Source organism: Pyrgilauda ruficollis, unplaced genomic scaffold (assembly GCF_017590135.1).
Source record: "Pyrgilauda ruficollis isolate IOZ18807 unplaced genomic scaffold, ASM1759013v1 scaffold7, whole genome shotgun sequence".
Classification (NCBI taxonomy): domain Eukaryota; kingdom Metazoa; phylum Chordata; class Aves; order Passeriformes; family Passeridae; genus Pyrgilauda; species Pyrgilauda ruficollis.
The window spans coordinates 9,939,610-9,962,707 of record NW_024528821.1 but is presented as its reverse complement, the minus strand read 5'-3'; positions in this window follow the sequence as shown (position 1 = coordinate 9,962,707).

Here is a 23,098-nt window from a genome sequence, read left to right as displayed (position 1 = left end):
AGTCTTGCAACTGTTAAATGTCTTGTCCAAGAATCACAGGGACCCAGAGTCCAAAAAGGAATATGTACATTGGAAGACTGAAATTCGAATTCAGATTTCTTCCAAAAGTTGAAAAGCATTTAGATTCACCTTCACTGAGGAAGTGTGGAGGGATCACAAGCACTCATGGGAAATTTCACTGGCTTTCTCCAAAGCCTAAAATGGGAGCTGCTGCTGATTTCTAGTCATTTAACCATGGATGAGTGCAAATGATCTGAACATGAGACAACCTACAGACACATTTCAGTGATTGCCTGTGGCAGCTCCATAATACCCAGGAGTCTGACTGGCAGCTCACAGAGCCCTGATCCTTTGCATAAGATAGCAATTTTCAAAAAACCACTGCCACTCTGCTGAGTAAGTCAGCACCTGCAGGATCCTGTGTCTTCACCACAGTATCAGTGTGTGCTCTAATTCCCTCTTGTCTATCAACACCAAAGTCCTTTCCCTGGCATTTAAAGCTCCCTCAGCTAATATGTATCTTTGCTTTGTTACACTCGCTTTTTGCCAATTTAAAAAATGACAGAACTACATTCCCGGAGGGTGAAATGCTCAGTTTGACCAGAGAACAGGAGCCAAGAACACAAATCCTGTATCAACATGTGGCCCTTTAATTTTGGGATGAAGGGCTGAGATTACCAGTTACAGAATGGGTATAGCTCATAGCAAAAGATTACAACCATTACCCGGTTTTACAGAGGATTCTGAACAGCAGGAGTGTTTATGTTTGACTATTACCCACCTGGGGCTCATTCCACTCAAAGCAGAGGTTCCTGCAGGGTTACTCTCCTGTGAAGGGAATAGATGGCACCTGTCAGCTCCTGACTGCTTCTAACTCATTGCTCCTGGAGAACAGCACTGCCTGTTCAGGGCAACTGAACACAGAAAACAAAATCTGCTCTGGTTTGATGTTTTAAATTACAGTGGGAAAAAGAATCTCTACTTACAGTGCTCAGCTAAGAGGAGAGAACAGCCCAGAGTGCAGCAGCACAGCAGCCACTTTGCTCTGGGTGGAGAAAAGAATCCTATCTTGAGATAAAATGGAAGGGGCCACTACCAGGAGCTGTGTGTTAACAGACTTTGTGAGTCAAGCCTGTGTACACTGAAATATATTCAGAAATGTTCCCTTTCAAGCAGCTGCCATTATTCATTCTCTAAATAGAAGTGTCAGTCATTAAAAAATGAAGCCCAGAGGCAAACCCCAAGCAAGGCAGCATCATCCAGACAAAGCACTGCCAGGATATTTAGGAGTTGCTTCTGTTGGCCTGAAACCTAATTAAAAAACTTCCTGTAGAATTCCATGTTTTGCTTGACAAAGCTCAGCAGTGTTCCAACTGCTGTCTTCCTGAAATAAGCTAAATCTGTAATTGTGTGATGACACTAAACCCAGTCTAACTCAGTGATTTATGAAGCTCTCTAGTTCTGTATCACAGCTGATGGCTGAGGATGAAGAGAGGTGTGTAATTAAAGATTCTAACAAGTGCAGTGAAAGAATTGCTTTAAGCCTCTAAATCCATCATTAGGTTGATTTTCAAATGCACAGTACGATTTGCTTGCTTATTGCACAGCCCTGTTTGTGGTTTAAAAAAACATTTATAAGTTTTTGTGGAGTGTTTGCAGCCTAAAAGCTAATTAATGAACCCACTGCTATTTTTAATTTTGTAGAGAGTGAAAGTAAGGTAACAAAAATATAAACTCTTCTGAGGAGAGCACTATGGCTTGTCACTTCAAAGTAACTTGCTCAGAAATATACTTAACCCTCTGTATTCAATCCCCAGATGAATATTATCAAATATTATCAAATATCAAATTATCAGCTTCTTATCAAAAAGCACAATTCCATTTTCTTGTAAAAGGTCTAGAATGGTCTTTTTTTTTTTTTTGTGTTGTCCCTTTTCTCACTCCAGAAAGGAGTCCTGTTTTCCTTTTAGCCATTCAAAAGCCAGAGTTTCCTAGAGCAAAATCCTTGTCCAACAAGCTTTCCTCTTCCTGGGGGGGAAAAGAAGAAAAACAAGCACTGAAGTGAGAAGAAGCAGCCACCCAGTGCTCTTGTCCTGGCACAGAGGATGCTCCCAGTGCCTCTACCTGCCTTGCACTGCTCTGGCCTCTGCACAGGCAGGGTGGGGAGCAGACCCAGCCTCTCTGACAGACACAGACCATGTAGGAAGTTTCTTATCCTGCATTGCTTTAGGAAACTGATGCCTGCTGCAGTCAAAAGGATTTGTTTGTGTGCAGCACCTTGCACTAGAACTGTGACACCTGTACCCACAGCAGTGTGTGTTTAGTCACCCAGTTCCATGGGAAATTGATGTGAATGTAAACATCTGGACACATTTGTGGATCTGGCTCAGGATTTTTGGGTTGACAGGAACACTCCTCTGATCTTCCCTACCTTCTGACCTGAGGAAAAAATGAAAAGCAGAGAAACAGCTGCTCATGATGCTGCCCCAGACCTCCTGGGGATGCTGGTGGAGCATCCACATGCCCTGGGATTCGGCTGCCTTGGATTGTGCTGGAGCAGGAGGATGGAAGTGCTGGAGGGAGTTCTGTTGCAGCAGCAGGGGATGGTTATACATGGTAAATTTAAACACCTTGTGTGCAGGGGAGCTGAGCACCACGAGTGCCCTGGTGGATGCAGGATAAAGAATGACTTTCTAACGTAAAGTGCCACCATCAGAGAATCCATTTCTGCTCGGTGGCTCAAGTGTCAAAGCCAAAGCAAGCTCTCCTCTGTGTGGTAAATCTCAGTAAAATGGTGCTGCCTTTGTACCATCGCTGTTCCCTTGGATTTTCATTGACTGCATAACCTTTTCCCTGCATATGATTAACTCTCCTTATGTCTTTTTTCTTTTGACCTTTCTCTCTTTCATGTAGTTTCACAATTGAAGCTAATCAAATAAAAAACAAAACAAAACAAAAAAAACCCAAAAGCTAATCAAATAAAAACAAACAAAACAAAACAAAAAAACCCAAAACCAAAACAACAAGCAAACAAACACAACAACAAAAAAGGAAAATAAGCAAAATTCACACTGAGGATATGGGGATTAAACTGCCTATCAATCTTATCAGAGGAAAAGGTCTTTTTTCTAATCATTGTTTGCATTTTCATAGATTAACAATTTTTGAAACTATTAAGTGGTTTTGTTCTTTTGGTTTGGCAGCATTTGTTGTCCTTGTCTAAAATGAGAAATGCTTTCAGCTTAAGAGCATGGAACTGTATAATTTATATGGTGGCTGCTTGCCTTAACAGGTATGATAATGTAATTTTAGGGTTACTCTGCCATATTAAAACCTGGCATAAAATTAATGCAATTGGGCTGAACTCTAGGCTTTCCACCTGCTCCTGCTGTCTCTGAGTTGGAGGGTTCAGGTGCATTGATGTTAAAAGGATGTGTTTGTTCTTTCAAGCACAACAGTTCATGCTGTCAAATAACTACAAGGTGACCTCATTCTTTATTTTAAAAAATAGCCTGTTTTTAAATTCTCACTGTTTCAAGGAAATTCTTGGACTCAGTGCTGACCTCAGCTGCTCCCAACTCCATGTATTGCTACAAATCTCTCTGCTTTTGGCATGCTCCAGTTTAGGAGAGAGACTAAAGCAGCCTCTGTGTCTGAGCATTGCTTTGCCTGCCTGAGTTTGACCTGGCTGTGAATTCCTTTCATTTTAATTCACATAACTGGCCCCTGGAGGGAACTGAGAAGCTGTTTCTGCATCCAGGCTGTGCAACTCAGCTGCCCTCTGAAGGAGCCTGAATTTAGTGGGACTGTGTGGCCTTTTTCTTGGGGAGGCAGAATAATATTTTATATGCCATTAGTTATTAATTAATGGTTGTACAGCTGGTTTTGCCCAGCTGCCCTTCTCCCAGCAGAAATGCCATGGGGTCCCTGGTGGCAGCTGGAGCCTGGCTCTGCCTGCTGGCAGCCAGCTCCCCAGGCTGCTCTGGCGCTGCCCCTGGAGGTGGTGTCTGATGGGGCATTTTCCTTGGGAAACTCTGAGTTCCCAGAAGCTGAGCAGGGCTTTGGAAATGCTGCAGCGTCTTAAGGTGAGCAAGCTAACATAGAGTGAACCAAGAGCATGTACTTACTTGGTGCCTGGCTTCATGAGACTTTTCCTTTTGATTCCCAGGAGCTTCCCAGGAGAAGGTTACTTGTTTACTTGGTTTTAATTCTCAGCAAGAATGATAAGATGCTTCCTTTCCTGCTTTGCTAATAATCTCATTAGACTTGTCTTAATTATTTTTATTGCACTGAGCATGGCAACACGATAATGTGATGAAGTTGTGGAGCAGAGGATCAGCAATCCTGAATACAAAACAGTGCAGGAGACCAGGAGATAAACCTAAGCACTTGTTTTGTCCTGCCTCTGACTTGCTTGTGACAGGCAACCAAAGTTATTCTTCAGCTGATGGGGACTCAGATCCTGTAACCCGTCTGCTGCTGTTCCAATTCTTTGGAAGCTCTTGTTATCCTTCAGTGATCAAGTGGGCACTGAGTTTGCCAAGTGTAGGGAAGTAATGGAAAATGAACCTGTCAGCAGCCTGTACATCGTGGGAGCAGCTGGGAAAGCAATAGCTCAGATGATTTCAGATGAACTCATCTGAAAAACATATGGATCTTAATAGCGTGTAGGGTGTAGCCTTTGAAAAACAACAGTCTAATCCAGTTGTACTCGGCAATTTGATTCAAACGAGCTACTGGAAGCCGTGGGGCAGCCCAGCCCGGCACAGTTCCGCCCCGGTCCCGCCTTCCCCCGGAGCACCCGGGGTTCGCAGCTGGGCAAACCCGTCCCGGTGGCGGTGGCGGTGGTGGCACCCTGCACCCGGGCGTGTCCCGCAGCCCGGCTCCGTGTCCTGCACACCCGCGGGTGCCCGTGTCCCTGCTCCGTGTCCCTGCTCCGTGTCCCTGCTCCGTGTCCCGGCCGGCCGTGCCCGTGCCAGGCGGGCGGTGCTGCTGAGACCCGGGCGGTGCCTCTCGATCACCCCCGTGCCAGGGACACCCCCGTGCCAGGGACATCGCCGTGCCATGGACATCGCCGTGCCAGCGACACCCCCGTGCCAGGGACACCCCCGTGCCAGGGACATCGCCGTGCCAGGAACCCTCGTGCCGGGGACCCCCCATGCCAGCGACACCCCCGTGCCAGGGACACCCCCGTGCCATGGACATCTCCGTGCCAAGGACCCCCATGCCATGGACACCGCCGTGCCAGGGACACCCCCTGCTGCAGCAGCCTCCCCTCCCCTCCCCTCGCCCGGCTCCTCCTGCCTGGGCACCCACAGAACATCCCCTGGCTGCATCATCGTGGTCCACAAACTGCCCTGGGACTGCCACTCTCACAAGGGAAAGGCAAAAAGCCACGGGCTTGTACAGGCTTTCCCAAAGGATGAAATGGCTTTGTAAAATTATCAGAAATGCAGTTGGGATCTTTCTTTGCTCTTTTCCTTCCCAAGCACTGAGTACTGAATCTGTGCCAGAGATTATGTAAAACTCCTGCTGGGGGGCCTTTCCTATAATGTTCAATAAGGGATATGTTCTTGGAGCCTGTATGAAATGCTGAAAACCTTCCAATTCTATAAGCAGACAGCCCTCAGAAAGAAAAAAAAAGCTTAAAACCCAGTTCAGGGCCTTATCTATCAGCACCACTGATGTGACTGGTATTTAATTTGCATCAGGTTTTCATTTTGCCCCTTTTCATTCTGCAGGTTAACGTCAGTATCCAGCTGGGACTGTTCTGGTTGGCATCCGTCAGGGTCACTGTCTGTGCACAGCTGGAAAAAGCTGGTTCTGTTCACTGGGATTTTGGGAGCCAGGTCACACCCCAGCTGACAACTGACCTGTAGCAGATAGATTAGAGCGGTTGTACCTTCTAGCAGTAATTACATGTAATTAGAGTGTCTTCCTGGGACAGGAAGCCCCGACCTTCCAAAGGATGGTTTGCAGCCTTGATTTGAGTCCCGTGGTGTCAGTGAGATTCCTGCAGCTCTGGAGCCATCCATGTGCACACAGCTGTGGGAGCAGGGCTGAGCCCGGCCAAGAGGATGGCACCACTGAGCATGTTGCTGCAGAAAGCTGCTGTTTAGCCTCTGTGTTCCATCATTAAAATATGTCATAGATGGGAGACACTGACCCATGCAATAATTTACGGTTTCCCCTACCTTTCTACCTCTGGGCATGGTGGTGATGAATAATTACATGAAAGGTCAGTTTCATTTGCTCTTTCATTAAGGAAAGGCTGCTTCTATCCTGTGGATTGCAAAGTAAAAAATCTTAAAATAGTTCCAAGTATACATTTAAAGAGCAAAAATCAGAAAGCAAATCAATGACTTACATTTTTTTTTTTTTTAAAGTACAAGCCTACTGAAGCACCCAGTGACCTTGAATATGTCATCATTACAAAGATTAAAAACTATTAGCAGCTTCTTGCAGTTGGGACTTTTAAGCCAAATAAGGCAATGCTTCTTCCTGATATTTCTACTTCAACATAGTATTAATAATAATAATAATAATAATAATAACAATAGTACAGTTGACAGTTGCAATGTTCTAGAAATAAGTTTGTTTGAACAATATAATCTCTTTGGCAGTTCAAATGCCTTTCATAGAGTGCTTGTATTTTTTGCAAATGTTTCCTGTTTTAGGACATGAACTGGCCAAATAGATAATCAAATGGTGGGTGAGTTCAATACAAAGGCTGGCTCTTGACAATTAAAAAGGACTTTTTTTGTTGTGATTGAGCACAAATCCATGTGATAGTTTTTAAATACCTTTTATATGTTATCCCTCAAGTAGCAGCTTAATTTGTACTTCCAAAGAACATCAGCATATCTTTCCTGTTTCCTTAGAAAATGCTATTTTTGTGATCTTATTCCTGTAAGCCACCCTCATCTTGTTCAGTAGTCCCTCAGGTCAAATACAGCAAAAGCAATACTTCCTCTAAGCAAATATCAGCATAATGCAGTTAGGCATCTTTTTTCATGTTTTAATAACATAAAAGTCTGGCAGAGTCCTGGTTTATTCCAGGCATGTTAAGCCTATTTTGATAGCCCTTTTTGCAATACAAAAGCTTTATGTACATTAGTAGCTTAAAACATCCTGGGACCCTTTTGAGACAGGAATGTGCTCAGGTGAGTGTTTCAGCCTTGCTTGGATGGATGGGACCAGGGAGGAAAGGAAGGGGCACCTGTTCTAAGGGGTCAGGGAAAAACCTTCTGGTATTTCATAATAGGAAATCATCTTCAAACTAAGGTTCCTTTTTAAAGAATTATTCTCAAGAATTGTCCTTTCTGCTTTGACTGCTTGTTAAGGCACTAGATACCAAATGCATTTTGTCCTTCAAAATTATGCCTATATAAGCAGTTTTGGAACCCATTTGAGTAGAGTTCTCACACTGAGGTCTGGCAGTTCAGTCCTCTCAAGGTGGGTGTTTACTTATAGTACTTCAAAAATAACTGGAAAGGACTGAACTTCTAGCTCACAAAAGAAATTCCAAAGCTGACTACGTGCAGTGTTGATTGTGACAAGTAGACCTGAAATGCTTGTGTGCTGACTCTTGTGTTGGAGCAGAGCATGGGTTCATGTTACTAAACAGCATTTCTGTTTAGATTTGCTATTTTACATGACAGATCCATGAACAAATCCGGCTTCTGCTGACCCTAGGGGCTGGAGGGTGGGTTGGAAAGGCCTGGCTCTCCAGGATGCTGGTAGCCTGCTGGTACAAGCTTTCTCATAATGCAGTGCAACAGGCTGTGCAGTGCTGCTGGTGAAACAGCAGCTGTGGGGAAGGTTGTGCCCCTGTAGGTAATTTTATCCTTCACTTTTATTCACTGGAGTTTGCTCAGTAATCTCACTGCAGATATTCTCACTAAGCAGAGGAAAATCTACTCCTGTTTTTGTGTCTTGCAAACAGCTTTGCCTCTGTGTTACCTTTCCTTGTGTGGTACTGTGCAGCAGTGTAGTCTTTACTTAGGAGATCCTGAAAGAACCAAAGAGAAATCCACTTCTTAAATGTGATTTGGACTGCAAGAGGGACAGCAAACTCACTAATATTTCAAAGAAACCCCTATATGAGAGAATATTTATTGTTTGGTTATTTTAAAGGAATGCCAGCATGCATTCCCAACAGGAGAGACTATTATTTCCTCTTACAACACAGGGCAATTTTAAAGCCAGTTAGCAGCAAGCACGTATCTCTCAGGTCTTCCTGCTGACCAGAAGGGAGCATGCAGGGCATCCAGAGGGCAGGGATTGTCAGTGTGAAGGGATATCAGGCAGTGTCCCTTAATCATCAACCACATTTTGATCTGAAAATGGTACAGCTTTGCTAATTGTCTCTCTTTGATAAGTTACTTTCTGCTCCATGTTGTCTTCTGCTGGAAGCTGGGTTACTGCATTTACTGGAAGCCAGAGAACAGATTTCTCAGGATGCTTTTTGCCATTTATCTAGCCTAACTCCTCAGCTCAGCACAGCAAACCTGGAGTGACAGTGGTGGTATGAGCAACTGTGTGGGATTTCCTTTTCTGTGCTGGTTTCACTCTGGCCAGAAATAAATACATTGCAACAGAGCAGTACAAAAACAACCCATGCTGGTTTATCTCATCCATGTGGAAACTGCCATTTCCTTTATGAACACTGATCAATACCAGTCTTGAGATATGGCTGGAGGTCTCAGGCCTGTGGGTCTGTTTTCCTGAAGGATTTTCTGCAGGTGCCTGTGTTTCTCTTTTCTGCAGTGAAGCCTCACCTTTAGTAACCATCTCTTCTCACTACAGAGAGGAGGCTGGACCTTGCCCTGTACCTGGTGCAGGCTCCAGCCCCTCGTGTTGCTTGAGCCGTGGGTGGCTGTGTGCACTTTGCCATCCCACTCTGTCACTGCTAGCTGGGATGAACACGGCCCTGGAAAAGCTGTTGGCTTTGCTGTAAGCAATTGGCAACATCTTTCCCATGACCTGGGCTGCGTGATTTGTAAGTCTCTCAGAAAGCTCCCTCAAACATGAGCCAATTTCTCTTTTAAAACTCTTATTACATTAAAAGAAAAAAATAACCTAGCACTGCTGAGCAAGATGGTATCAAAAATATAGTTCTTGCTGCCAGCCAATACAGATTTATACCTTACAGCAGAAAGGACACAGAGCCTCGGTTTTTGATTAGAACAGCTCAGCTTTTCATCAGTAAAAATTGAGGTCCACAGTGCCAAATAAAATAAGGCCAGCTTCTTAGCTGGTTTAAACTGGATGACCTCCATGTAGTGTCACTTGACCTGCACTGAATTTTACTTGCTGAATTTTGGCTGTAACATGACTCACCATCTCTAACCAAGCAAGACATACAGCAGGATTGCAAAGGATGTGTCTAAAGAGATATGTTGCTACTCTGCTCCTATCCAGTCCTAGATGCCCAGTTCTTGCAGATAGAAGTAAGACCCTGCTCTCACACACATTTATCAGGGTTTTTTTCCTCCTTTGGAGTCTGAATTTATGTTTACGGCTTGCTGGTGGAGCATTTGTCCTAGTGGAGTGGGGATTTTATCTGTTTCTTTATTCTGGCAAGCTGCAAACCAAAATTTTAACACCCAGTAAACAAAAATGAGAAGCAGTTTGTTCTCAGTAAAATATTTTTGTGATACAACAGTGGTAAGTAAAAATGGCGTCTCCAAAGCACCATGTTCTTCCTTTGGTGCTTTCAGTAATTTTAGCACTGCAGTCAGGTAGCTGGGGAGGAAATTTTGGGGCTGCAAAAATTTCAATGAAAACCCCCAGTGAAAGAGTTGTTGGTGATTTTGTCGTGCTTCCACATTTGGTTCCTCTAGAGGAGGCCAGATCATGAAGAAACGCCAAGAGCGTTAATCACACTGATGTGTACTTTTCAGCTATCTTTTGGCAGCCTTTTGAAAGTCACAGCTAAAAATACTGAAAACAGTCTAGGCTTAGTGGGATTTGAGTTAAGAAAAAGGACAGCATAGAAAAAAAATCCTTAGAACAATGGGTTGTGCTATGGCTGTACTTGCAGAGATCCCAGCTTAGGTGAGATAACAAAAGGATTGTTCATCTGAACTAGGGGTGCACCTCATCTAAAGGGGAGTCCTACACTGTACTCTGGAAAGTTGTGGGTTTTGAGGGGCTTATCACTGTGATGGGAATATGAATGGACAAACCTTTTGGTGGTGGGTTTACTTTGGCTGGATGCCAGCTGCTCACCAAGCTGCTCTATCACTGCCTTCCTCAGCAGGTCAAGATGGGGTGGGGGAAAATAAAATGGAAGAAACCCATGGGTCAAGATATAGGCAGTTTAATAAAGTAAAAGCAAAGGATGCACATGGAAGTAAAGGAAAACAAAACATTTATTCTCTACTTCCCATCAGCAGGAAATGTTCAGCCACTATCCAGGAAGCAGGGCTTTGGTACACAGAGGAGTTGTTCTGGAAGAGAAAGGTCAAATAATGAATGACATAGGGGCAGGCAGCAATCAGCATCTCTCAGACTCAGAAGACCTCCTGATGCTTTAAGCTTAATAGCCCAAGTCTTAGACTTGAATCAGCAGTTCATTTTAGGATATGGACTATGAAAGCCTAAGTAGAAATCAGCAAGTAAATCAATTATTTTTCCCATCTGCCTACTATTTTAGTATATTACATGATTTATGCCAGTTGTTCTTCTGAAGATATTAAAAGACTGAAACGTGAGAAAAGCATAGGAGGCACAGGCTGTGGTAATAAAATGCATTTCTTCCCTGATTTTACAGGCTGTTGTGAAGTCCCCACGTGACTGTATTTACTCACTCCCAAGTCACGTTTTTGTCTAGCATCGAGCAGGAGTGGTCAGAGATAAACCCTACACTAAGCTCTTGTTCCTGCCTCCACTGGATGCAGAAGTATTGACTGTCCAGCAGCCAGAAATTCAAATTCTTAGTGATGTCAAAGTGTGACTGGTTTTGCCTCAGCTTTCTCTGCAGTAGAAGATGAAAACTGGGGGAGCTGCCGTGTGTGCGGCGGGCGGGACAGCAGGGACAGCCAGCAGCTCCCTGCTGCATCCTTTCAGGGATGCTCTGCTTTCCTCCCAACCGCACTGGCACTTTGTGAAGTGCCCCTGGGGAATTAGCGAGGCGGGCACATTCCCACATTCCCCAGGGCTCCTGTCACTGTCAGATCTGGCATACACGCACGTGATCAGGGTCTAAGAAGAAAAATATTTTATTTTGCGTGTTCTCTAGCTTATATACTCTTAACAAAGCGTGATCTTAAGTCATTAACTACATCACAATAACTTAGTATATTTATTGGTGTAAAGCAATCAGTGTTAATATAATTGGCAAAAGTTTTACAGAAATTTAATAAGGCACGTACACACATTTACTTAGGCACATAATCTAGCTTACAAAAATTTTCATGTATCTTTTCTAATCTGTTCCCATGCTGACGGCTTTATCTTCTTCCTTGCTATGGATACACTCAAAAATCATCAATTATTATTTCTTCTGCTAACTCAGCTTTGCTTGCAAGCCAGCTGTCAAGCCCCTCCATAGTCTCCTGGAGCCTCCTGATTTTCCCTCCCCATGTAAGATTTATCTAATGTGTCCATTACTGTGTCTTGGGAGCAGTGCCCTGGTGCTAGGGAGCCGCACCGAGGGGCAGCGTCACGAGGTAAACAGCAGGGAGCACAAATCCCAATAAACTGGAATTGCTGGAAACATACCTTCAAATCCTAGTTTGGAGCTTAAATCTTTGCTGGTTTGGGTTAGAACAGGGGCTGGGTGGGTTCACTCTTTGTTACCTGCCGGAATTGAGCCCTGGAATAACGCTCGTTCCCCAGCATCCCTGCTCTCTCCCTCCTGTCCCCCGGCACAGACGAGGGAGAGGAACAGGTTTTGTTTCACCAGGAGGCAGCTTTGCCTCGCTGAAGGGAGATGGGCTGCTCTGCCCGCTCCGGCTGCGGGGCTGCTCCGAGCCCTGGGGGTGCTCTCCTGCCTACGCCTCCTCTCCGAACACCTAATAACTCACATCTGCTCTTCTGACACCTTAACCTCTCCTAAAACCGTGCCTTTCCAAGGCGGGTCCTGCCCTGGCTGAGACAAGGGTGGAACTAATTACTTTGTATTAATATGCAATAACAATATTTGGCAAGACTGAAAGAATTCCTGACCTAGGCTGCCTCCAGCCCCTCGCAGGTCCCGCTGACCTGTCTTGACCCCCGCCCCTGCTCCGGCCCGGCTTTTCCGTCTGACTGCTGCCCCGGGATGGGCACGGCCCCGCCCCGGCATGGATAGCCCCGATTCGGGATGGATAGCCCGGCCCCGGGATGCACAGCCCCGCTCCCGCCCCGCCCGCGCCGCCGAGGGCAGGTAAGGGCTGCGGGGCTTCTCCGTGCCGGGCACAGCCCCGCTGTGCAGGGGGGGCGGGAGCGCAGCCCCGGCCGGGCTCGGTGCGAGCGCTCCGTGTCCGTGCCCGTGCCCGTGTCCGTGCCCGTGTCCGTGTGCCGGGCACAGCCGCCGCCGGTCGCACCGGTGCCTGCCGAGCCTCGCTCGCCGGCCGGGCGGCGCTGGGAGCGGGCGGAGGTGCCGCTGCCCCCGCCCCGGGCCAGCCGAGCCGCGGGTGCCCGGAGGGGTCCGGGACTTCCCCTGCAGGCAGGGTCTGGCCTCGGGGGCGCCGTGCGGGAGTGTGGGGTCGGGCGGCTGCACGGAGCAGCAGCTGCCGGGCAGGACGCAGGGACAGCCGCGGTGCCCGCGGCGGGGCGGCAGTGCCGGTGGGACGCGGGTCACAGGTGCCCGTGTGCGCTCGGGGTCAGGATGGAGGTGGCCGTGCCTTCCCCAGCCCTGCAGGGGCGGCTCGGGACTGCTGCCGGGACCCTGTCCGGGCATGGGGCATCATTCCCCAGGGTCTGGCCGGGACTTCGGGCTATTCATATCAAAGTGTATCTTATCTTGCATTGATGAATTGTGTTATCAAAGCCTTTTGCAATTAGTCACAGAGTGTTTTTTGTCCCATCTATTAAAATTAAGTTTGTGAGGCAGCTGCTGGTTTTCAGAGGAGAGATCATAGAATCAGAATAGTTTGGGTTGGAAGATCATCTCATTCCAAGCCCCCTGCCATGGGCAGGTACACCTTACTCTAGACCAGGCTTCTCAAGCCCCATCCAACCTGGCCTTGGACACTTCCAGGGATGGGGCATCCACAACTTTCCCTGTAGAGGAAATCTGATATAAAAAAACTTTTAAAAAAGGACAGTCCTAGAAAATAAGGGGTACTTTTGATGATTTATAGTGTACTTTTTGTTATTATTTCCCCACTTTGTATTCTAAGTAACTTGTAAAAATGTGGAATGTGATGTGTCACTTCCCTGTGACTTCTGCTGTTTTGTCTGTGTTTTCCTAGTCTCCCTTCTCCACACTGGTTTTATTTACTTCCTGTTCATGCTTCATTGTTGTAAATGCTTGACATGGCAATAAAACCAGCATTTATTAATTTCTGCTCCCTTTGCAGCCATCTCTCCAGTGTGATCAATGCTGTTGTATAAGCCATGGTAACATATGGCTTATGACCTGTTTGGTCCTTATACCTTTCTAGGATTGCTTTGGCAGTGAGTAATTTTGACATAGAATAGTTTGCAGTGGAGCTTATTCTCTCCAGTGATGCTATAAACCATTCTATGCCCCTGCATCTCTGCCCCCAGGGCATGGTCAGAGATCTACTGACCTGTCCCTGTGACACTTCTGTGGGGGTGTCAGAGGCAGGAGTTAGCTGGCTCTGAGGGCTGAACCCATTTCCCTTGCCTCCCTCCCTGTTCCGCCTTTGGCAGAGTATCTGAGAAACTCCACGTGGTGACCCAGGTTTCTGCTCTCCTGCACATTTCTGTAATTGAAGTGCAAACTTGTTTTTTTTCCTCCTGAACTCATAAATTGTATCCCTTTAATGGGCCTCCATCCCTGGGAAAGGGGCAGCCCTTGCCACAGTGTGGCACAATGTGGGACAAAGTGTTCATTGTACATGAGGCTCGATTTGATTGCATTTAAATCAATATTGTTATCTGCACTCAGAGATGTAGCAGGGGAGTGTGTGTGTTGGGGGGGAGAAAAACAAAGCAATGATAAATGTTTGCAGCAAACTTATATGGAGTGCAAGGCTGTCCTGGGGTATGAACAGGCGTCAGAGCCTGAGAAAAAAATAAGGGATTGTTAGTGACACTTGATTCAAAACCAAGGCTGTCCTGGGGTATGAACAGGCGTCAGAGCCTGAGAAAAAATAGGGGATAGTTAGTGATTCAAAATCAAGTTGGGTTTTTTTTTTTTTTTTTTTTTTTTTTGCAAGTTAAACCTAATCGTGCAGTTCATCTTGGAGAGGCAAAACAGATGGGATTAGAAACTCAGCCTGGGAGGATGCTGCTGGGAACTGCTCTGGGTGGCTGCTTGACTGAGCCTCCATGGCTTCAGGAGCTTCAGCCCAAGCTGTTCCCTTCTTGCAGACCCGCAGCTCTCAGGGCTGACAGCACAAAGCAGAGTCACCCGTGTGGAGTGTCCTGGGCTGGCATCTTACCCTCTGCAGCATAACGTGCATTTTACACAACAGCATCCTCATACAGTTGTGTCTGGGCAGAATTAGAGATGTCACTGCTTACATAAAAGTCCCCAATCTTATTAAGCTTAAACACCTAGAAATAAAACTACATTGTTCAACAGTTCAGATGACCTTGTTATTTTTATCCAAAAAGTCTGTTTTCTCCACCTTCCTTCAAGATTTGCTAAGTATTCGTGGAGCTGCACAGATGGAAGAAACACCTTGTCTGTGCAAGGAAGTAGTAGCAGATGATTATCTGATACTGATTTTATTTTTAGTGATTTAATTAAATCAGTGCAATCTGTGTTTAGACTTCTCACTTGAGTTTGTCTAAACTTTTATGTTAAGCTGAACTAAATGACAGGCCATGTCCACATGCAGATTTGTGCTAGTTTAAACACATCTGTTTATAGCTGTGCTTGTAGCTAATTAATCTACTGCAACCTTGTCTAGTAGAGAGAACCTAGTATGAGAACTGTGGTTTTGTGTTGAAATTAGTGAATCTGATTCACTTTTAATCTCCTTGTGAGTTGAGACTACCCATCCCTGGTAGCACTAGCCTCCTCATGGCTGTGGGTGTTGGATGTCACCCCTCACTGGGCAGACTTAAACCTGTAAGCATTGCAGGGGACAGACAGTGGAAGCAGGTGCCTTCTTCCTTCTTGTGAGCAATGAGTGCTGCCAGGGCCTCCTGTGCCACTCAGGTCATCAGCTCCTAGAGCATGCCTGTAGTGGGTGAATGAGTGACTGAGTCTGTGTTTTCATTGGAAAGTTAGATTATTTCTGGAAGGAAAGTGGCCAGTTAAAAAAAAAAAAATATTCCCATATATGAATTTGTTTTCTCATGGAACAAGCTCTGTGAAAGCAGGGGATGTGGCAGATTCAGCAGTGGGCTTACTCCCCTTGGAGTTTCCTTTCACTGTGTCACAGGGTGACAAAGTAAAACAGCTTTAGTTAAAATGTTAGTGTAGTGCATTTCTGTAGTAGAACTAGGCCCAGCGCAGACCAGTCTAGGCCTCAGCACATGTTTGGGAATTAGAAGAGAAAAAGGCGGGGAGCCCAGATCAGACATGGACCTCGGGCATCATTTTTCTCCCCCTCCATCACGGCAAGGGTGACCCCAGCCTCTGGATGTAGACCCTCTTTGTTTTGGCATCAGTGACTAGAAACTACAGGTCAGGGAATTAATTCCTAAGAGTGTTTCTAAAACTCCTTTTCTTGGTTGCTGGAGGGAATTATACCTGCCAGATATCTCCAACTACGTGATGCACCCTGCTGTTTTACAGTTAACTCAAAACTGGAATGAAGGTATTTCAGAATCATCCAGGCATGGTTGAGGCTTAAAAATAATCAGTGACCAGAAGGAAGGATCCCTCAGTATGCGAAGTTTCCTAAACAAACAGCACTGTTTTCCCTTGGGATTTATCACCACGCCTCATGCCATTGAGCTCAGCAGGCACAGGAGTACAAAGGAATTGGGCCCTGCATATTTTTAACTTCACCCTGTTACAAAACGAGGTGGTTTTAGCATTGTGGTTTTTAAAATAAAACGTCTTCTGATCTGGAGGGCTCCTGACCAGGGTAGGTGTTGCAAGCTCACAATTATTGGGGCATAACAAGCAGGGTCAGGAAAGCAATTTAAGACATGTCACCACTGCAGGCAAACATGGAGAAATTATGTTTGGAAGAAAGCACAGTTGAGGTCAGCAAATATTTTTCTGGGTCAAAAATAATAGACAGAAGTTCTCATGGGTGGTTGCTTTTTTCTTCATCTTCCATTTCTGCAGTTTCTTTGTTTGAACTCAGACAAAACTTATCTTCCACCTCCCATTTTTCATATTGAAAATATCTGGGTTCTGAGGATGAGTGAGTGACAAAGTAGGACAGGGAGGTGATTAATCTAAATACTTGCAATGTTCTAGCTTTAAGCTGCTAACTGCTCAGTTTTAGACACCATACATTTAATTGTCCTTATCTTCTCAAGTGTAACAGCTGAGAAGCTGCTTTTAGGAGTACCCATCATACCAGTGGCATCTAGAAACCCTGCTAGCAGGACTGCTGAGTTTTTAAAGGTGATATAACAAGTCTGTTCTCCCTTGGCTGAGAGGGAAGCCTGGACACCAGGATGTGTCTCTGATGGAAATGTCAGTGTGGCAGAAGCAGATGTCCATGAGACGCCCTAAGCTGGCTCATAGCTAAACTGTGGGGGTGAAGGGCTGTTACAAACTAATAAATATGGAATGCAAAGTCTTGTAGAACTCGTTTTCTTGAGGACATAAGTGCAGATTTAGAGCAAAGCTCAGCACAATCCCCTGCCCCCACCCCAAAGCCAAGTGCATTTAGTGGAGGTGTGGGAGGCTTCCCTCTCACCTCCACCAAAGCTCTTGGGAGCAGAATGCCTGTGCTGGGAGTGAATGGAGGCAGAGCAGGTCCAGCAGGGTGACAGAGCAAACCCTCTGAGGTACTGGCATCCTCTCTGGAGATCCAGCCATCCCTTTTCACTGGGATATTAGGGGATTTCTTGGTGTCCCAGGTGGCTGTGCTTGTTTATTTGTGTTCTGGCAATCTGCAGAATTACAATGAACTACATCCTGCAAGCCCTGCAAATAGTTCCCACCTATGAAATAAACAGAACTCTCAAATATTTAGACTATAGCATTGCATTATCAGTTTATTACCAATTAAAGGACTTGTTGACCTTAAGGAGTCTGAGTCAGACTTCTCCTCTGATGGGTGTTTTTATTTTGGCCGTGTTGGTTCTAGGAAATAATGATTAAGACTGAGAAGCTCAGTCTTTTGTTTGCCCTAGGTGGTAACCAAAGGATGGTTCATTTAATTAAAAATGGCTAAAAGGAAGTAAATTGTGTGTAATGCAAATTCCACCCATGCAGTTCCTTGTTAGAAGGAGATGAGTGGAGTTCAGTGGAGATAAATATTCATGTGGTGGTTACATTGCATTGGGTAGAAATATAGAGGGGAGGAAAAATCCTTATGCATCCTTAACTGTGCCTTCTGTAATGTCCTGGGTCTGGGATGATTTTTGGAAGCCAAGGTATTTCTGAGGCTGAATGCAAATAGGCAGAATTCACCCATTTCCTCAGTTAAGCATTCCTCACATGCAGTGAATAGGGGAGTTCAATCAGTTTTTTGGCTTAGCATTGTATTGTTTTTCTAAAATATCTTCGACTGGCTGCTCTTGAGGGGCTGGGCTAGGGACCTGCTTGTTCTGATAAATTCCTGCAATTCCTCTGTGCCATCTTAGGGCCATTCTTGATCAATGGAATCTTTCACTAAAGCTGCCTAAGGGGAGGGGGAGGGAAGAGAATTTAGTAAAACAGCAGAGATTCTCCATCATGCTGGACATTATTGGAAAGTGTGATGTGAAGCAATGACTTGATCTGAGAGAAACCACCCAGGGCTGTGCTCAGAATGAACTGAGCAGTAGTTTTTTGTTCTGGGATGCACACTGGAGGGAAGAGCCATCTCTAGGGTCAGAGCTGCTCTCTTCTAGCTCAGGGCCTCCAAAGCTGCCCTCAGTGGGGGTTACCAGCAGCACGAGCTGCTCATCATTCTGTCTGAGCTGGGAATGGCACTCTGTCATGTACAGCCCTCACTGAATAGAGAAAAATATGTGTAAAGTCTGTCAGTAGTGGAGCTTGAGCAATTCTGGCATTTGTGCCTGGCATTGCCAGAATTTGGCCTTGACATTTCCTGTGTGATGGTAACAGATGTGTTTAGATGTGGACTGCTCTGGGAGACCACAGTTGCCTGCTTTGTTTGAAGTTATTCTATTTATCTTATCAGCTGTCTCTCACCTGAAGGCCATTTGTATATGACTTAGCTGCTTAGGAGCGTTTTGGGTAGGAGCTGTAGGTCTCTTTCTCTCATTTCTCTGCGACAAGTCAGACAAAATATCATTGCAGTCAGTGCAGTGACACATTTTTAGTGGAATAGCTTTTCAGAAAGCAATTAAACATATTCTCTGTTCTTGTAGTTCACAGCTGTTCTCAGTCAGCAGAGGAGTAGACAGTTCAGTGCTGTAAGTGGTTTATTGCAAATTGGGAGAAAATAATGCACCTTGGAAGAGTTCTCATGATGCTGTAGAGTTTCACAACAACTAAACAAAAGGCAGGTATTTATATATTAATTACAGTTAATTATACAGTTAATTTCATTACAGTGAGAGGGGAGATGTGAGCACAGAGAAAGAGAAGGAGGGTTAGTGGTGTGAGTGTGGCCACAGGCAGAATAGACTGGGGTAGGGGTGTCTGCTGTTCAGCCTTCTCCCTGGGACAGCCCTTGGCTGCCTGAGGAGCGCTGTCCTACTTCCCAGCAATTTCATTCTTTAAGAGCAGTGGTTGTAAGCTTGTGCAATACCTTTCCTATCTGTATTTTTACACCTTGAGGGCTTGTCTGTGTGTAAAAGGGAGCACTTGGACCAGCTGAGCTGCCACAGGCTCAAGTGGCACTCACACCTGGCCCCTCCATCACTCACAGCCTCCCAGGCTGGGACTGCCCTTGCCTTGCTGACCATGGCAGTGCCAGCTGCAGCCAGCTCTGGGCACAGCTGCAGGGCACAAACAGGGATCACAGATCCCTCTGCGCTGCACCACCAGGCAGGGACAGACAGCCCAGCCCCACAGACAGGACATTTTAATGCTGGTTTTCAGCCCATCCTTCACAAAGAGAAAGACCATCCTACAGTTTGCTTTTTATTTTTTCTCTGCTGGCAAAGGACATCCATTAAAAATTATAGTATTATGACAATGAGCATTTTAATGGCCGTCAGCGTTTTGCCTGATAATACAAATAAAATAATAGTAAAATAAAAGAATGATGGCAGTGCCTCTGCATATTTCACTGACTGCAGAAGCAATCAGATGGGAGGAAGAGTGGGGCTGGACGTTCCAGCATGAGACAGAAGAGGCTGATCATGGACTCTCTAGGTATGGCAGTTTTGGCACTAAATCTTTCTGGTGCTGTTAACTGCAGCACGTTCTGGGAACTGCAGTATGACTGTGGGTGCCAGGACCACATCCATCATTCTTAATACAATGCTTCTCTTGGTTTTGACCTGCCCTACAGGGGCTGTCTTGACTAATGAGCCTACTGGGAAGTGTCCACACATTGTAAAGCAAAAGAAGGTTATTTCCTTACATTGTGACATGATGTGTGATAAAGAGGTATGGACAACAGCCTTTGCAGCTAGCTGCTATTTTCATTGGGATATGAATAGTCTTGTGAGATCACTATTATCTGTTCTGGTTTTGTTACGTTTTGTGTTAGGAGGTTTTCGTATCTTTATTACATGGACCTCTGTGCAGCTCCAGGGCTAAAGGGTGAGGTGGGTCTAGATGGTCCTATGCTCACCTAGGTGATGGAATGGGGTCTTGACTACCAATCTGTCAGGTTACAGCTCCTAAATTCCTCCTCTCCCTTTACATGCCATTCAGTGTCTAGTCAATGAAATCTGCTTGGCCTGTGGTGTATATTATTAATCTGTGCACATCCCAGTGCTGAGGAAGATGTGCAGCATTTTGAAGGAAAGGTGAATGCTGAGAAATCAGAACCAAGATTGGAGTGCCCTGCAGATGGCCTACAAATAATTTTTATCTGTAGGTAGATGCCAGCTAGAGCACTGAGCTGTACTGGGTACCTGTATCTGAGCAGTTCATGCTTTAGTTATGCACAGCATTACCATAGTTCTGAGCTCAGTTAAACCTCCCAGAAATAAAATGAAAACGCAGCACAAAGAAGGTGTCAGCCCCTTCAGCATCTGCCTTTCTGAAAGGCCTGCAGACCTGCCAGGCCAAGCAAGCTTTTAATTTTTATCTGATCAAACTATTTGAAAGAGAGTTACTTTAAAAATCTCATCTTCTGGAACAACAGCTTTCTCCTCTACTTTTATTAGTAACCTTCTCAGCTTTTGTGCAGGTGCTCAGAGCTCTCCTCTGTCCGAGGGCTTGCAGAGCCATTTGCTGTGCCCTGTGTGAGGGCTGGCATTGCCCATCTCCCTCCCGGCTGCAGAGCTGCAGCTGGCCATGGCTTACACCTGCCACTGCAAAACCAGGCCACAGGGGAACATCCCCAGGGCTGCAGCTCTTGGAAAGAGCCTTTCTGCACCTGAACACTGCTAAGCAGTGGTGTGGTAAACTAGATCTGGGGCTGAGAAGGGTGTGAGGAATGAGCAAAGCTCCCTGAGTAACACCTGGAATGAGCAAACAACAGACTTCCTTTGTCTGTAAAGAGGAGCCATGGCTGTGACACAGGTCTGCAAGATGGAGCAGGTGATTGCAGAGTGATCCTTACTGGATTTTCTAATAAAAATACATGAGGATATAAAATGAAACAAGCAAGTGGCAGGTCAAATCAAATCAAGGACAAGTACTTTAGTGTTTAAAATGTAGTGAAGCTGTGGAACTGTGGGGCATTGAAGGATATTGCAAATGCTTAAAATTAATGTGAGTTCAGAAAGTAATTGGAAAAGCTGTGAAATGCAGGGACAGTGCTCCTGTCAAGGCATCCCTGCCTGGTACCTTACAGAAGCTGGAGCACAGGATGGCTCTGGCTGTAAGCTCTTAGCCCGTGTTGAAGATCAGCTGGTGCATTACAGAGACCTTCAGTCCAGCTGTGAGGCCTTCCCTGTAGGGAATTGGGCACTGACAGTCTGTTGGGAGATGAAATGCACACATGCCAGGGCTGGTCTCACATCTCCAGCCACGCCTGGCTCTGTGTTTGATGAGCTGCACAGCAGTGTCATTCACCAGCACAGATATTTCTGGAGACTGAAGCATTGGCTGCTTCTTGGGGAGGTGGCCACAAGAAATCAAAAACTATCACAGTAGGAGATGCAGCCAGTTATGCCACATGATGGGTCCTGCTGCTGCTTGTCTCCGCACCCAGCATTTGTCAACAGGGCTGGGAATGTGAGTTGATCTTTGTGACGTTCTCTTCCCCAGAAAAGCAGTCAGAAGAGCAAGGGTCCTTTGCACATCCAGCGTGCTTCTCTGCTCACATCTGTGGTCTTTCCTGTAGCCATGGCAATTTTACCCATCTGCTTTGCTGTGAAATGTCAGGACCCTCTGTGCTGGGGTGTCGTGGTGGTGCAGAACCTGAGGGCAGCCCAGATTTGTTCTGCAAGGTGAGCCATAGGCCTTGGGCAGAAGTTGCCTATCTGACACAAACCATTCACTTTTTTATGATTCTCCATTTTGCTTCTGTCACCAGAGAGTGAGGAGGGGTCACTAGGAGGGGTCTCCCACTGGTGAGAGGGAAGGAGAGTACAACTGTCTTTGTGCTTGTCACAGTTTGTCCCCAGCCAGCTTACATCAGTGAGCTTGCACTGAAGAAGTCTCAGTCTGGGGTAAAATCTGCCCCAGCACTGTGCAATGACTCCTGTCATTGCCCTGCAGAGCTGCAAGGCTTTTGTGTTTTCCTTCCCAGCTGTTTGCAGAGATGACAAGGCCAGGGCTGGGCAGGACTCGCAGAAATTGTTTTTATCTGTGTGGGACCCACGCGTCCTCTGCTTTCCTGCTGACTTAGGCGTTTGTACTACATCACCCCTGTGGTGTCCAAACTGTCCATTAGCAAGGCCTTGTTAGGGAAGAGGATGATGTGCAATCTAAGAGAGCAAACCCAGGCTGTGTGGTGCTGCAGCAGGAGTGTGAGCCTGCCTCCAGTTAGGGGCAGTGGTTGGCACTGAGCACTGAGCTCTGTGCCTGCCTGATAATGTTCTGTACCTGCCAGTTCATTCTTATCCTTCATCTACTGCACGTGTAGACCCAGGTGAGCAATTAGCACTCTCTCCCTTAATGCTCTGCACCTGAGTGTTCATGGAGGGCTTCTCCTTTCAAGGCTCTGCACTGCCCATGACACGCATGGGGCGCCCAGCAGAGGCTGCCCAGGCTCAGTGGGGCAGGGACAGCCCCGTGGCCATGCTGCACATGGAGATCACTTCCCAGGCTTGTTAGTTCCTGCAGGTCTGGGTCAACAGCTTTGCAGCTCCTGACACTTCCAGCAAAACCTCCAGTTCCAATGGAGCGGTCTTCTGGAGTAGCTCACTTTCCCACAGCAGGCGCATCAAGTGGTTTGATTTTTAACTATATAAAACAAAAGGAGTTGGCTCTTGGTTTCTGTTAACCTTTTCCTTCTAATGTAGCGATTTCTGCGAGAGAAAACATTTTCATGGGAAAGGAAAAAAAAGGTTCTTTACAAAGAAGTAGCCTTTTTCCCAAGATGTAGCCTTTATTTTTAATTGACTGCCATACTGATGAATAAATATGAGTCTTCTCTGAAAATATTTTCTGAAGTAGTTTCAGCCCACATATCATGGGGTTTGTTAAAAATAAATAAAAGTTCTTGAGAAGCAAATACTGTGATGTGTCCCTAGATACCTTTTCAAAAATAAAGTCTGTCCCAGAAAATTCTGTGAATGTCTTTGTGGAAGTAGGATTGTGATTGTGCCTGACAGCCAGAGAAAAGTAGATGGAACTAATCATGGAAGAGCCATGCCAAGC